The sequence below is a fragment of the Hylobates moloch genome, unplaced genomic scaffold, assembly GCF_009828535.3.
Source record: "Hylobates moloch isolate HMO894 unplaced genomic scaffold, HMol_V3 SCAFFOLD_1, whole genome shotgun sequence".
In the NCBI taxonomy this organism is placed as follows: Eukaryota; Metazoa; Chordata; class Mammalia; order Primates; family Hylobatidae; genus Hylobates; species Hylobates moloch.
Genome location: NW_026652276.1, coordinates 118,677,421 through 118,691,670, shown reverse-complemented (window position 1 = coordinate 118,691,670; position 14,250 = coordinate 118,677,421). Strand labels below are relative to the sequence as shown.

Sequence of the window (14,250 nt, the reverse complement as noted above, 5' to 3'; positions counted from 1 at the left end):
GGAACAATTGGTGGATCCCAACCTTGCTGTGGGCCATGAGAAACAGTTCACCTCGCCCTTCAGGTATGGAAAATCTTATTGTGGCATGAGCCAAATGTTTACAAACTGCCAGTGTGACAAACTATGATTCTGAGCAAATAACTTCACTCTCTAGGCCTATTTCCTCACCAATAAAATCAGGTTTTCGGATCATATGACATCTAAACTTCTTCTGAGTTCTAAGGCTGAGTCTGCATGCTCCACAAAAATGTTCCAAAGCAAATCTATTCCTAGAACCATGGTTAAAATAATATCATGGGTGACTCCTGAGCTTCTGGCCAATATGGAATATAAAGGATTAAATGTACCCTCTCCCCTTAAATAACTAAAACTGAAACAGTTTTCATATATTTGACAACAGGCAGCATGCGACAGTGATTCCTGAGACATGATCCACATGACGCAGCCCTACTAGTGCCCACTCACTGGCTGGAGAGAGCTTCCAAGCTCCAGTGCAGGGAGGGGGAATCTCCCTTCCAGGCAGAGCCTGGGATCGTCCTAAGGAGACAGAGCTCAGCACTCAGGAAGGTCAAGGCAGAGAGGAGAGCGCTCAAGACAGGGGCCTCTCCACACACATCTCCAGCTGAGGATTAATGACACATGCATGTTAGGAAAATACCAAGACTGGGAAGAACCACCAGAATGGAGACAGAGCCATCTGGAGAGAAGCGTGTTCCCACCAACCCAAATGGAAAACTTCCTTACGCATGGGACACAAGACAGCCCTCAGAAGGGTCCTGCCTCAACAGTGGGGGCAAATCCGCCGGGCGCAGTGGCTCACGCCTGTAATCCTAGCACTTTGGGAGGCTGAGGCAGGTGGATCATGAGGTCAGGAGATCGAGACCACGGTGAAACCCCGTCTCTACTAAAAATACAAAAAATTAGCCGGGCGCGGTGGCGGGCGCCTGTAGTCCCAGCTACTCCGGAGGCTGAGGCAGGAGAATGGCGTGAGCCCGGGAGGCGGAGCTTGCAGTGAGCCGAGATCGCGTCACTGCACTCCAGCCTGGGCGACAGAGCGAGACTCCGTCTCCAAAAAAAAAAAAAAACACAACAGTGGGGGCAAATTAGCCCCAAACTAAAAGTGACTCCAGGCCCAGCTAACAAAGCTTATAAGCCAGCCTCAAAAGGGTCAAACTATTTCCAAGAAGCTTCTTTCCAGAATAAAGCCCAAAATATTTAAAAGAATAGCCCCCTCCCAAGAAACAGCCAACACCCAACCAGGTGAAATTTACAATGACTGGGATCGAAACAAAAAGTACCAAGCATGAAAATAAAATAAAACCCATAATGATAAGGGAAATCAGCCAAGAGAAACGGATACAGAAATGTCCAAGATGATGGAAATAGCAGGCAATATATTAAAATGATGAAGAAAAATATGCTCTGTGCATTCAAGAAGGAAAGGTAAAGCATGAGTGATAAGGAGAGAAGTGTAAGATATAAAATGACCAAATCCAACCCTACAGATGAAAAATGCAATACAGGAGATGAAAAATATGCAGGCAGGATTAACCAGACATTGGACACCACGCTTCTCTCCCCTCCCTCCATCCCCAGTGACCAATCTCCAAAGACACACTGTGAGGCTCCCTCGCCCAAAGGCTGGCGTGGTCTGGAGAGGCCTAGGGTAGGAGCACCCTATGAAGACATAGTAATAGAAACTATCCAGAATGGCACACAGAGAGAAAAGGAAGATGGAAAAGATTATGATGAACTACCTCCAAATGATGAAGCCAGATGAGGGAAGGGAGGAAGGAGCTCAGGTTTGGAGCCAGAGAAAATAAAGGCTGCAGCCAGCACTTTCTGCATTCCCGCTATTTGGCCGGGCTGGATAAGTCAACCAAAGTTTCTGAGCCTCACTTTTATTGTAGGCAAATTTGGATCATACTCATTTCAAAAAGTTTGGTAGGAAAACTGAGATGAGGTATACAAAGTCCTGTCACAAAACACATGCTAGCTCCTTTCTCAACCTCCAAGGAGACAGTCTCCCACTTTGTGGCAGCCTGACGACTGCAAGGGGGTATCAAGGACAGAAACACAGAAAGTCTTCACCACTCCTTCCACTCAGAGGTGAACCTACTCTTACGTACTTGAAAAGCAGTTATAAGTGCAATAGTCTGGTTACTGCTCCAGCTTCAGTCAACAGCAAGGGAGTCAGGGGCAACTGGGCTCCACCACAGGAAGCAGCTGCCAGGCCATGTGCTCCTAATGCTGCCACCGAAAGGAGGGATACTCACTCACACGAGAAGCTTGTTGAGTGTGTGTGTGTGCATGCACGTGCGTCACAGTCACATATATATGTATATATACATAAATATGAAATTTGAACCATATGTGGAAACACAAGTAATACAAACTTAAAATGTACACAGATACAGGTAATCTACAGATATGACAACAGGCCCCACCTTATCCACCACTGAAATTACAAAACATTTCTTTACCTAAATACTTTCTCCCTAAGTTAGGAACCTCATTCATTATCAGTAGATCTAAAGAGCGTATCTTCTCCTGTGTCCATATTATCAACCAGGTGTTTAGATGGAAATTGCTTTTCAGCACCACTCAGCCAAGGCCTCATTCTCTGAAATAAGGTTCTTGGGGTCTCTGGACCCATTGAGGAGCGACGGTCAGATACACAGATCGGTTCACCCTGCGCTGGTACCGGCTCCTGGAGGGACCTATGAGGCGCAACCACAAGGCCATGGCCATGCTTTGCTTGACCCCAGTCCAGGCTGCTCAACAGGCCCAGTTCTGATCCCCCCAGGCAGAGACTCCTCTGTCACTTCAGGGAGTCCAAGGGGCTCTGGGGGCCCAGCAAAGGGAGGAGGCCAGGGACTCAGCCGGCCCAGACGATTCCAGCCCACTGACTAAGTGCCAGGACAAAGAGGGGACAGGGGATTCCCAAGCCAAGATCCGGAGGCTTGTGGAACTGTGTCCAGCAGAAAGGAAGAAAGGGAAGGGGATCCAAGCTCCCTCAAATCAGGAAGCCCAGTGCCCCGTTCAAGGGAGAATTAACATAGAGAGGGGAGGCCAGTTTGGGGAATGAGAAGATGAGTTTGGTTTGAAATGTCTTTCTTCTGAAATGCTGGCATTACCTTCACCTCCCTGAATGCCAGTCAGCCATCTGCATGGGTTAGTTACCCATCCAGAAATCAGTCAGCCTCCAACTCCTCCTTATCCACCTATGAACTGCTAACTGATCCTGATTATTTTGCCTTCTACATCCACTTCCACCCACGCTTTCTTCTCACGGCCACAGCAGCGCCCTCGGCTCAGGCTGCTCACTGCTGCTTCCTGAGCACACTGACTGAGATCAGTGAGAGCTCACTCTCACACGAGGGTCCCAGAATATAGAACTCAGGGACTCTCCAGCCTGGGTCTTAAACTCGCACTCTACATCTAATATTTCAGTCTTTGAGGACCAGAGATGTAACTTTACTCCAAAGTAATTTGTACATTAAGGGCAGGTTTCAAAAATACATTAATACCCAGTTCACCAGGAGCCCAACGTAAGTCCCATGCATACTGAAATCGTAACCGTCGAAACCCTGATAGCACAGGTTGCCATTCACAGCTCTCAGGGTCAAGAACGCTTAAGCAGCAAGAGGGGCCCTGCAATTACTGTCCAATGTCTAAGCTTGTTGAACTCCTCAAAATCTTTACCCAAGGGGTGACACAGTCATGGATAACCAATCACAGAGTTTCAGAGACTTGCAGTATCCAACCTCTTGGTCACCCAAGCAGAAGAAAAATACAGTCAATCTTCAGAGAGACTGATCCATTCAACAAATATTTACCAAGCAATTACTCTATGCCCAGCACATGAGTGTTTAAAGCAACAATCCTGCCCTATGGAGTTTGTATTTTATCTAAAGAAAACAAATAGTAAGCAATAAACACACCATTTACTTGTTTATAATCTGACAGTGCCATGCTATGGAATAAAAGAACAGAATAGAGCTGGATAAATAGGGCAGAGACTGCAATTTACACAGAACACACGTGAAGGCCTCACTGAAAAGGGGTCCAAAAGTGAAGACTGCAAGGAGAAAGGGCCAGGCCCACAGGTGTCCTGTGACGCCTACACGAAGGAGGAAAACAAGGCAGAAGAACATCACCGCAGGCAGAGACAGAAGGCCCTGCAAAGGGACTTCATCTTAAGAGTGACCATCCTTTGAAGCTGGAAGCCATCATTCTCAGTAAACTAACAAAGGAACAGAAAACCAAACACTGCATGTTCTCACTCATAAGTGGGAGCTGAACAATGAGAACACATGGACAGAGGGAGGGGCGTATCACACACTGGGGCCTGTCAGGGGGTAGGGGGCGAGGGGAGGGGGAGCATTAGGACAAATACCTAATGCATGGGGGGCTTAAAACTTAGATGATGGGTTGATAGGTGCAGCAAACCACCATGGCACATGTATACCTATGTAACAAACCTGCACGTTCTGCACATATATCCCAGAATTTAAAGTAAAATTTAAAAAATAAAAAAAAAGAGTAACCATCCTTAACAATTACATGGAAGCCACTTTCTCCATGAAATAAATGCTAACAACCAGCTCCTTACATTTCCACTACACTTTGGAATTTCCTACCAAGAATGAGAAGTTTTGTTTTTCCTGTGAGTTTACTCCTTTTATTGGTTTTTTTTTTCCTTAAGTCACACTATCAAGTGATCAAATCCCAGTTCCTGCATGCTACGCAGGATCTCTGGCACCTAGAAATAGCTGGTGGAGACACATTCTTCTGCCCCCCACTCCAGCTGCTGGGAGTGGGGCTGAAATCCTTCACAGAACTTGAATGCCTCTCAACAAACACCAGAGAACCCCTAGCAGAGCTGCAGACTGAAGCCCATCTTCAGAAAAAGAAACATGGTTTCCTACCACTTTTCCAGAAACATTAACACATCAACTAAGTCACAGAAAGTTCAGTAAGAAGAAAAAACTAAATACAAGCTAAATATTTAGTTTCTTCTTTAAGATCAATGATAGGAAAACCTCACAAAAGTTAAAAATAATGTTAATAATTCATATCACAGTCACTTCGAATACTTTGTTTCTTTCTAGTTAACATGATAATAATAATAAACGTACCAGTAGCCAGTTTCGCAGGGTCTGCTTGAAACACACATAAATATTTAACAAGTTCTGGGGAAACTGCCAAAGTGAGAGTATTGACTGCATGATGAAGACAGGATCGCAAACCCTACCTAAGTGATCCCCTTTGCCGAGACTCATAACCGGTGGCAGCAAACACAGGTGATGAGGCCCATCTGACACCAGGCGCCAACGACACCCAGAGAGCAGAGGACAGGCACATCCCGGACGGGGAGCCCAGCACACACATATGGCAACACTTAAAACCCCAAGGAAAAACAACAGTGAAGGCAAGTCATCCCAACTAAACGTGCATGGTACAGGAATATAAAAATATAATTTAAACATAGTTACCACCTTAAAAGACCAGACACTTCAATCAGAAAGTAAGTAAAGAAGCTTATGTTTAAATTACTCTGTATGCTTTTAATAAAAGGAATAATTTTAAGGTTCCTCTCTCTGCCAAAGTACACCATTAGAAAAAAAGAAAAGTTGCCATTTCCTAAATTTTCATCAATGTATTTACTGCTTGTTTAAAACAGCATTTTTCTCTGCCTGGCTGCCTAAAGCACGATATTATCCAATAGTTTTTCTCTTCTGCAACTGAGCGAGCAATCACAGAAGTTGCACGGCACCCAAATCTAGTGCAGGAAATTGTCGCAATAAATACCCTCTTCATCCAGGTGCCAGAAGAAACGCCCTGCTTCACTGAAAACTTTCATAAATTGTTAACATGAACACCACATACGGTATTTGCCATATTCAAACAGTTTTAACACAGTAAAGGTACCCAACCATGAAAGTATTTTAAACTTTCCTAGAGAATACGGTAGTCCCCCCTTATCCTGGTTTTACTTTCTGTAGCTTCAGTTACCCACAGTCAACTGTGGTCCAAAAATATTAAATGGACAATTCCAGAAATGAATAATTCATCGGTTTCACACTGTGCGGAGGAGCGTGATGAGATCCTGCACCGACCCACTTTGTCCTGCCCAGGATGCAACTCCTCCCTCTGTCCAGGATGCGACTCCAAGATCCACGCTGCAGGCGCTGCCTGCCCACGAGTCACAGAGGAGCCGTCGCAGTGATCATCAGATCAACTGCCGCAGATCACAGAGCTTGAATTCAAGTAGCCCTTACCATACTGAATAACAGCCCCAAAGTGAAGAGGAATGATGCTGGCCATTTGATTATGCCAAAGAGAAGCAACTCATGACAAAGTGAGCCCACCCTACCTGCTACCACCTTCTTGCTCTGCTAGCCCAAACCCCCGCCTGTTAGGTCTTGTCTCTGCCCCTCGTAGGGCTCTGCAGCTTGAGAATTAGGTGTTCTGACCTGGGCTGGGGACAGGGTCCCACCTCACCATGTCACCCATGTAGGGGCCAAGCAGAAGGGTGATAGGTCTCCACTCTGTCCTGAAGCAGAATCTGGGGTGGCTGAGGATGGGGGAGGACAGAACAGCATGAGGAGGGGTCAGGCAGAGGGAGGCCCAGGACTGGCTGCAGGAATGCAAGAGAAGGCTCCATGGGGGTGCGGCAGGGACTGCTGCGGGAAGGGAAGGTATCTGGGCCAAAGTCCAAGGAAATAGCCCAGGCAAAGAAACAGAAGGAGAAGACAGCACGTGGAGCGGGGAAGAGGGAGCAGAGCAGTTCAGTATTACTGGTGGCAAAGGAGAGCCCAGGCTGCTGGTAGGGAGGGTCAGGCCAAAGACAGGCTGAGGCGGCTGGCCCAGTCACTATGCCACCTCCTGTGCCCTCCTCTCCTGTCTCTCCTGCAGCCCAGAGGCAGGGTGTACCACGGGCCCAGCAGCTCCCAGCTTCCCAGGCTGTCCCCCACCAGCTGAGCCCTGAACCCTTAACCTGCACCATGCCACAGCCCCTCTGCCCTGCCCCCCCCATGCCCACTCAGGAGGCCAAGGACTGGCCATAAACTTATGTTCAAGGACTTCCTGCAAGGGTCATTCCAAGATCCAGAGAGGCTTCCTAAGGCGATAGAAAAGTCCCCTGGAAGGCCCCAGGGTAACCCTGCCTGGCACCAAAGATGTTGGACAGCACAGACAGAGCAGCTACGAGAGCATCTGCAGCCCCGTGAGCTTGCAGCAAGGTGGGAAATTCCACGTGTTCGAAGATTTCAAAGCCACAGAAAGCACATTCCCATCTGCCGGGAGAACATAGTTGATGGGGGCACATGGGCAGCAACAGCTTCAAAGCCCTACGACAAGGACTCAAGAAAGGGGAGTTCAGGGTGAAGAGGTGACAGAACCAGCGATGCGAGCCAGGGCGACAAGGCCCAGGGTGACGGGATGATGGGGGATGGACTATGGGGGAAAACGCCAGGGTGACAAGGTGACAGAGTGATGAGGTGGGGTGACAGGGTACCGTCTCCTCTCCCTCCCCAACATTACTTATACTTGGCCTCCAAACACACAGCTTGTTCTCCATAAAGCCTCTCCTCAGAAGCTGCCCTCAATGTCCTCCTTGGGTAGGGTTATTTTTTTTTTTTTTTTTTTTGAGACGGAGTCTCGCTCTGTCACCCAGGCTGGAGCGCAGTGGCGCAATCTCGGCTCACTGCAAGCTCCGCCTCCCGGGTTCTCGCCATTCTCCTGCCTCAGCCTCTCCGAGTAGCTGGGACTACAGGTGCCCGCCACCACGCCCGGCTAATTTTTTTGTATTTTTAGTAGAGACGGGGTTTCACCGTGGTCTTGATCTCCTGACCTCGTGATCCGCCCGCCTCGGCCTCCCAAAGTGCTGGGATTACAAGCGTGAGCCACCGCGCCCGGGTAGGGTTATTTTTAATCCCGTTTCACCCACCTTAGGCAAAGATAGCACTCTCAGGATTAAGTTGTTTCTCTAGATGCCCTGGCACTCACCCCTCATACTGCACAAGCTAGAAAGGCCACATTTACGCCTTAGAAAGCTGAAAAATCCATATAAGTACCCTGCAAATGCCAAGAACCTGACCTCAAAGACCAACTTAAACGGAATTAACACCTTCACAATGTTGAAAAATAAAATACATTTATATGAAATTTACTTTTAGTGAAGTTCTGAAGGGACAAGTAAAGCAAAATATAACTTTAAAGCTATTTTTTCACAGTACCAAATAGCTTTTTTTTCTAAAAAAAAAAAAAAAAGAGAAAAGTTGCAGTGAAGCAATGATGTCCTTGGCAGTGAAGGACTCAAAATCCATCTCTGTGTCCACAGACAGAGGGGTCAGGTGTTCCCTATTTAGAGTCATTAAACAACAGGTACAATTCTCCTTCCTCTATTACCTGGGTACATCCTTTAAGCCCCAGCTATGTCTTATGCACTTTTGTATTCCCAGAATGGGCAACCACTAAGAAACTGCCAATCATTTCCTCACTGTCCAAAGAACGAAATGTTCTAATGCTGTTTGGTCCCATCTTACAAATAAGCTGGGTTTCAGTTGAGGTCTGGAAATGTAGGATGAACCCCTCAGCCAGTACCCCAGAGCCTGCTAAACCAGAGTTTGGGGACAAAGGAAGACGATGAAGGGGTCTTTAGGGATCCAGCCCCTTGGATCCCAGGAGCAAAGGCCCTGTTCAGGGTTCCAGCCCAGTGCCCCTGGTCAACTGGGATTTCCTAAAGCCCCACTAGTTGGGTGGGCCCTGGAGGCTCTCACTTCATAACAGTGCGGGTGTAACTGTCAGCCTCACACGCCTGAAGCGGTACTGGGATTCAAACCCGGGGCCTGCATGCCGCCTGGGCTGGCTCACCTCCCGCTGGCCACATGACCCCCCACAACAGTGCAGACTCTTGATGGAGCCAAGACTAGAACAGCTGCTCAAGGCAAACAGACATAGGAAGGTGGGAGGTAGGTCACACTGAGAGCTACAGAGGGACCCACAGGTACCCTCCAACCTTCACGCCTTAGTGCAGTGGCAAGGAGCTGGTTAAGGACGGTCAGCAAAAGCACAGCGGAGTCACATCGGGCCTGTCGGGAAGAGTGGACGACACAGTGGGAGGGCACAGATGCTGTCCCCCATGATCCGCCACTGGCTGGAGGCAGTGGACTCGCACGTTCCAGCAGCGCCTGAGGAAATCTCACCATGCACAAATGACACACCAAGGCCACAAAGGGCCATAAACGCAAAGCTTCAACTTTGCAAACTGGAGCTGCCAAGGACAGAAAAACCACAGGCATGACTGTGATATCCTGAGACAGCCAAGACTAGTGCTTCCGGAGCCACCTGCGGGGAAGAAGCAGTTTTTGCTGTCCCTATCAACCTGTCAAACACGGATACTTCACAACTACAATAACAATGAATTGCTAGAAAGTAAAATAAAACAAAAATACGATACACATCCCCATTTTTATTCTTAAGTTCAACATTCAAATTGCTATAAAATCTCTAAACACATTTTCTCAATGTCCCTACTTATCATGAACTGGAAATAAATACAACCTGGGACACGGCTGTGGGTGCATGAAGAGACCTTCCTTCAAAAAAGTCAACATTGTGCTACAATGAGGGATGGGAGGATGTGTCCAGAAGGGAGAGTGTGAGCCGCCCAGCTCTGAGCTGGTCAGTCTCATCTGAAGTGTTGATTAGTTCTGGTCCTTTCCCTTGAAGAGGGCTAGGCAAAACAGGAGAAAGGAAACAGGAAAAAGTGCCACAAACCCCGACAAAAGAAGGATGCCTGAGGGAGCTGGGGGCTAGGTGGGTAAATGACACGTAACTTCAAATGCAGAGAGACAGAAGTGATTTGCTCTGCGTTACTGACAAGGCCAGAAGGGAGCACAGTCAATGTTACAGGAGGCCCATCTTCTGATCACAGATAAACAGCCTGTCCCTGAGGGTCATGAGTTCCCTTCCCTTTGGTAATCAAGTAATATGACTCTCTGCAAAGAAAACAGTTGAATCAAGGATTCACGCTCCAACCAGGTACACCATGATGCCTTTCCAAGTCTGCGTGCACTTGATACTGCCATCTCTCCTGGAAAAACACTCCCACAAGGTAGCCCTGCCTGGTGCCTGCCCTGCCTGCTGCCTGCCCTGCCTGCTGCCTGCCCTGCCTGCTGTAGTGGCGACTGATATGGTTTGAATTGGTATCCCCGGCCAAAATCTCATGTCCATCCCCAAGGTTGGAGGAGGAGCCTGGTGGCAGGTGACTGGATCATGGGGGCAGATGTCTCCCTTGCTATTCTCATGACAGTAAGTTGTCACGAGACCTGATTGTTGGAAAGTGTGTAGCACCTCCCCTTTTGTGCTCTTTTCCTCCTGCTCCAGCCACATAAGACTTGCCAGCTTCCCCTTTGCTTCTGCTATGATTGTAAGTTTCCTGAGGCCTTCCAGCCATGCTTCCTGCACAGGCTGCAGAACTATGAGTCAATTAAACCTCATTTCTTTATAAATTACCCAGTCCCAGGTAGTTCTTTATAGCAGGGTGAGTGTGGACAAATACAGTGACATGCACACACAGCAGGTAAGTTTGGTTTTTGTAGGTCTAATAGAAACTTTGACACTTTACAACTGAAGAGGCAACCATCTGGTCTCATAAGTAAAACAGAAACAAAGACTTTGATAAGTGATTTCATAGTAGCTTCTGGGCAGATGGCAAAGGGAAAGTTGATTACTAACATTGAACTTTCATGGGATGGAAAATTAAAAGAACACAAATATTTCTGTGGGGATTTAACCCCCATGATAAGTAGGAGGAAAACAGAAGTGGGATATAGGTATCCATGATTAGATATGTCCTTCTCAAAGGCAGTGCAAAGTCATAGACCAATAATGTGTTCTGTTCCTCCACTGCTTATGAAATCTTACTAAAAAGATAATTAACTCTAGCACCCCCAATCAATCAAACAGATAGCTGCACAGCCAAGCACACGGTGCCAAGGAAAAAGCAGACAGTGGAATGGTTAAGGACACAGGCTTCAGGCTTGACCCCGCACGCCTGATCCCTGATCTATCCCATACAAGCTGTGTGACCTTGGGCAACTTACCAATATCTGCAAGCCCTGGTTTCCTTGAAAAAAGAAACAGAACAAATAACACATTCAGAGTATTTGCCACAGTACCAGAGAGGGGACAAAAATAACACAGCCTGGGTGCAGTGGCTCGCCCCTATAATCCCAGCCCTTTGGGAGGCAGAAGATGGGCAGACTACTTGAGACCAGGAGTTCAAGACCAGCCTGGCCAACACGGCGAAACCCTGTCTCTGCTAAAAATACAAAAATTAGCCAGGTGTGATGGTGCCTGCCTATAATTCCAGCTACTTGAGAGGCTGAGGCAGGACAATCGCTTGAACCAGGGAGGTGGGGGTTGCAGTGAGCTGAGACTGCGCCACTGCATTCCAGCCTAGGTGACAGAGTGAGACTCTGTCTCAAAAAAAATAAAAAATAAAAACAATACATAGAAAATACGTGGTAAATACAGTTGTTTATATTATTCGAAAGAAATCAGACTTTAAGCCCACACTTAAGAGGATGATGACGTTTGAGAAGATTTAGGCATTAAAAAGAAAAGCGTTGAGAATAAATATATACATATTTATGTATTTTTATTTCCATTTATTTACTTATCTGTCACATTTCATTGATTCTAAGACATGCCCCACTCCCCATTTTAACATTTTAAAAATGCAAACACCTTACGATCAGCACACATGACACATTTAGGGACAATACATAATAATCTTTATTTCAACGGAAAAGCTGTTGTTAAAACTGACTTACGGCATTTCATGATCAAAGAAATTCAATAAGTCCAAAATTGCAGGATATAAATTCAACGTTTTATTATAATTATTCTGAGGAGGAGATTTTGGCATTTGGACAAAAACTTGTTCTCCTTAGTCTCACCAACATTAAGCATACGCACACTTCACAGAGATGAATGTACCTCTGTTACTCAGTAGGAGGGATGGCCTTTCTCTGCTTTGATAATCTCATCGGTAAAGGGGAGAACATGAAGGTCCCCACCGCGTAGCATTGGCAGGAGAGAAAATCCAAGTAAAGTCCTCAGCATGATGACCAGCATATGGTAAAAACCTCAGTTTTCTCATCTATAAAATGGGTATCATGAAGGTACCCAATTCACAGAGTTGGTGGAAGGCTGAAGACAAGGCAAGTACACAGAAAGAGCTTAATCTTTTCCCCACTGCCAGCCTCTGAGTGGTCAGCTTGCAGGCTGTCGACTATGTAAGTTTTACAGTTCTAGCAGGAAATGACATGGGGTGGGGGATTAATCATCCTCCCCTCTACTTGTCTGCACAAAGCACACCACTGACAGCATCCCAGGCCACAGTGGTCCACGGTTGGTTGTTGTACCTGTCTCCCTCCAGGGCTGGGAGCTCCCTGCAGGCAGGGTTGACATCTTGTTCACCTGGTACCCTAATACCCAGCCATGGTCTACCAATCAACTCTTCATAAAATGGTAAGCGAATAAACAAATTAGTCAAAGTTACTTAGAACATTTAAAGAATAGAGTTTTCAACTGATTCTGTTAGTTACAGAAAGTATAAACTATTTACTAATATGTAATTAACTACCTAGGATTTAAATAAATAAAGCCAGTTAACAGCAATTTGCCAGATCAATGAAAAGTATTTTCCCAAACCAAATGCCATCTATTTGTTTTAAGTGAATATTCACATGATTTTAAAGACTTAAAAAGATTATAATCTCAAATTTACATAGGTATCACACAAATCACTTAAAAAAAAAAAAACTTACATTCTTAAAAATAATTCTACACTCTTAAAAAAAAATCACATACCAGCTCATCCCAATAGTGGCTCACAGTTAACAGGGTCTTTTGTGTGCTAAGCACAATGCCAAAGGCTTTATATAAGTGTCCTCCAATTCTCACAATGATGCTGAAAATAGAAGAAATGTGGAGAATTTAAACACCATGCCTACAGCCATGCAGGTGAATAGTAGTCAGCACACTGCCTGTTTTACCTCACAAAATATCTCCATAACATAGTCCCTGTTCCTAAGTTCAGAATCATAACCTTAAATGACTTGGAAAACCATTTTAGGTAAATGTCCTATCAGCTGGAACAGTCAAATACAATTTAAAGAGAGACATTTCAAATGATCTTCGTAACTTCCTACCTCAAGGGTTAAGAGTGGCAGGTACTATCAACAAATTCCTTAAAGAAAATGTAGTCTAATAAAATGTCCTTTAGCCAAAGTATGGGGGAAGTAGTATTTAAAAATGAAAAACTACAGAATCACTCTTTCACTAAAAATAATAGTAACAACAGTGACAGACTTTGGGGATGGTATTCATTTCCAGGAACTCAGCCCAAATCAACTCTCAGAGATGATGTCATATTTCAGCTCCTCCACGCACTGCCAAAAGATTAAGGAATCTAGGGCACCCAACAGAAAATCCAAAGCTGTATGTGATCAGCAGATGAAGTCTCATCTGAGAACTATTTCTAACCCAGAAAATGGGGAGGAGATGAGCTGATACAAGGAGGTCCCCTTGAGCCTCTGTCCATCCAAAAAGGTTCATTCTAGCAGTCAGTGTCCCAGAAAAAAGTTTTTTCTGTAAACGGCCAAACACTACCCAACTCTGCTGATGGGGCTTGGAAGCAGCCACAAACAATACAAAAACCAATGGCCGAGTTCCAATAAAACTTTATTTTATTTTATTTTTTGAGACCGGGTCTTGCTCTTTTGCCCAGGCCAGAATGCAGTGGCGTGATCTTGGCTCACTGCAACCTCCACCTCCTGGGTTCAAGCGATTCTCCTGCCTCAGCTTCCTGAGTAGCTGGGATAACAGGTGTGCACCACCACGCCTGGCTGAATTTTGTATTTTCGACAGAGACAGGGTTTCCCCATGTTGGCCAAGCTGGTCTCGAACTCCTGGCCTAAAGTGGTCCACCCGCCTCTGCCTCCCAAAGTGCTGGGATTACACGCGTGAGCCACCATGACCAGCCTCCAATAAAACTTTATCTGCAAAAGCAGGTTGCAGTTCATCAAGCCCTGCACTAGAAGAGCAGGTTCCCTGCCTGAAGGTTCAGGGAGACAGCACTGAAATGGAACCACAACACACACCTTGTGGTGTCCTGGGCCTGGACAACGTGTATGTCCACTAACGCTGTTGCTCATATCTCCACCAAAAGCT

General features: G+C 46.2%; 1 protein-coding gene across 16 annotated transcripts in view; it reads right to left on the bottom strand.

The window, feature by feature from the left end:
• Positions 1 to 14,250, bottom strand: part of GRB10 (growth factor receptor bound protein 10) — a 203,543-nt gene that overhangs the window by 125,220 nt on the left and 64,073 nt on the right. For 2 of the 16 annotated variants that reach the window (XM_058444854.1, XM_058444859.1), the window contains exon 2: positions 12,889 to 12,988. The exons of the other annotated variants lie outside the window; for them this stretch is intronic. The gene's annotated coding sequence lies outside the window, so the exon portion shown is untranslated. The remainder of the gene's footprint in view (positions 1 to 12,888; positions 12,989 to 14,250) is intronic. 16 annotated transcript variants of the gene reach the window in all.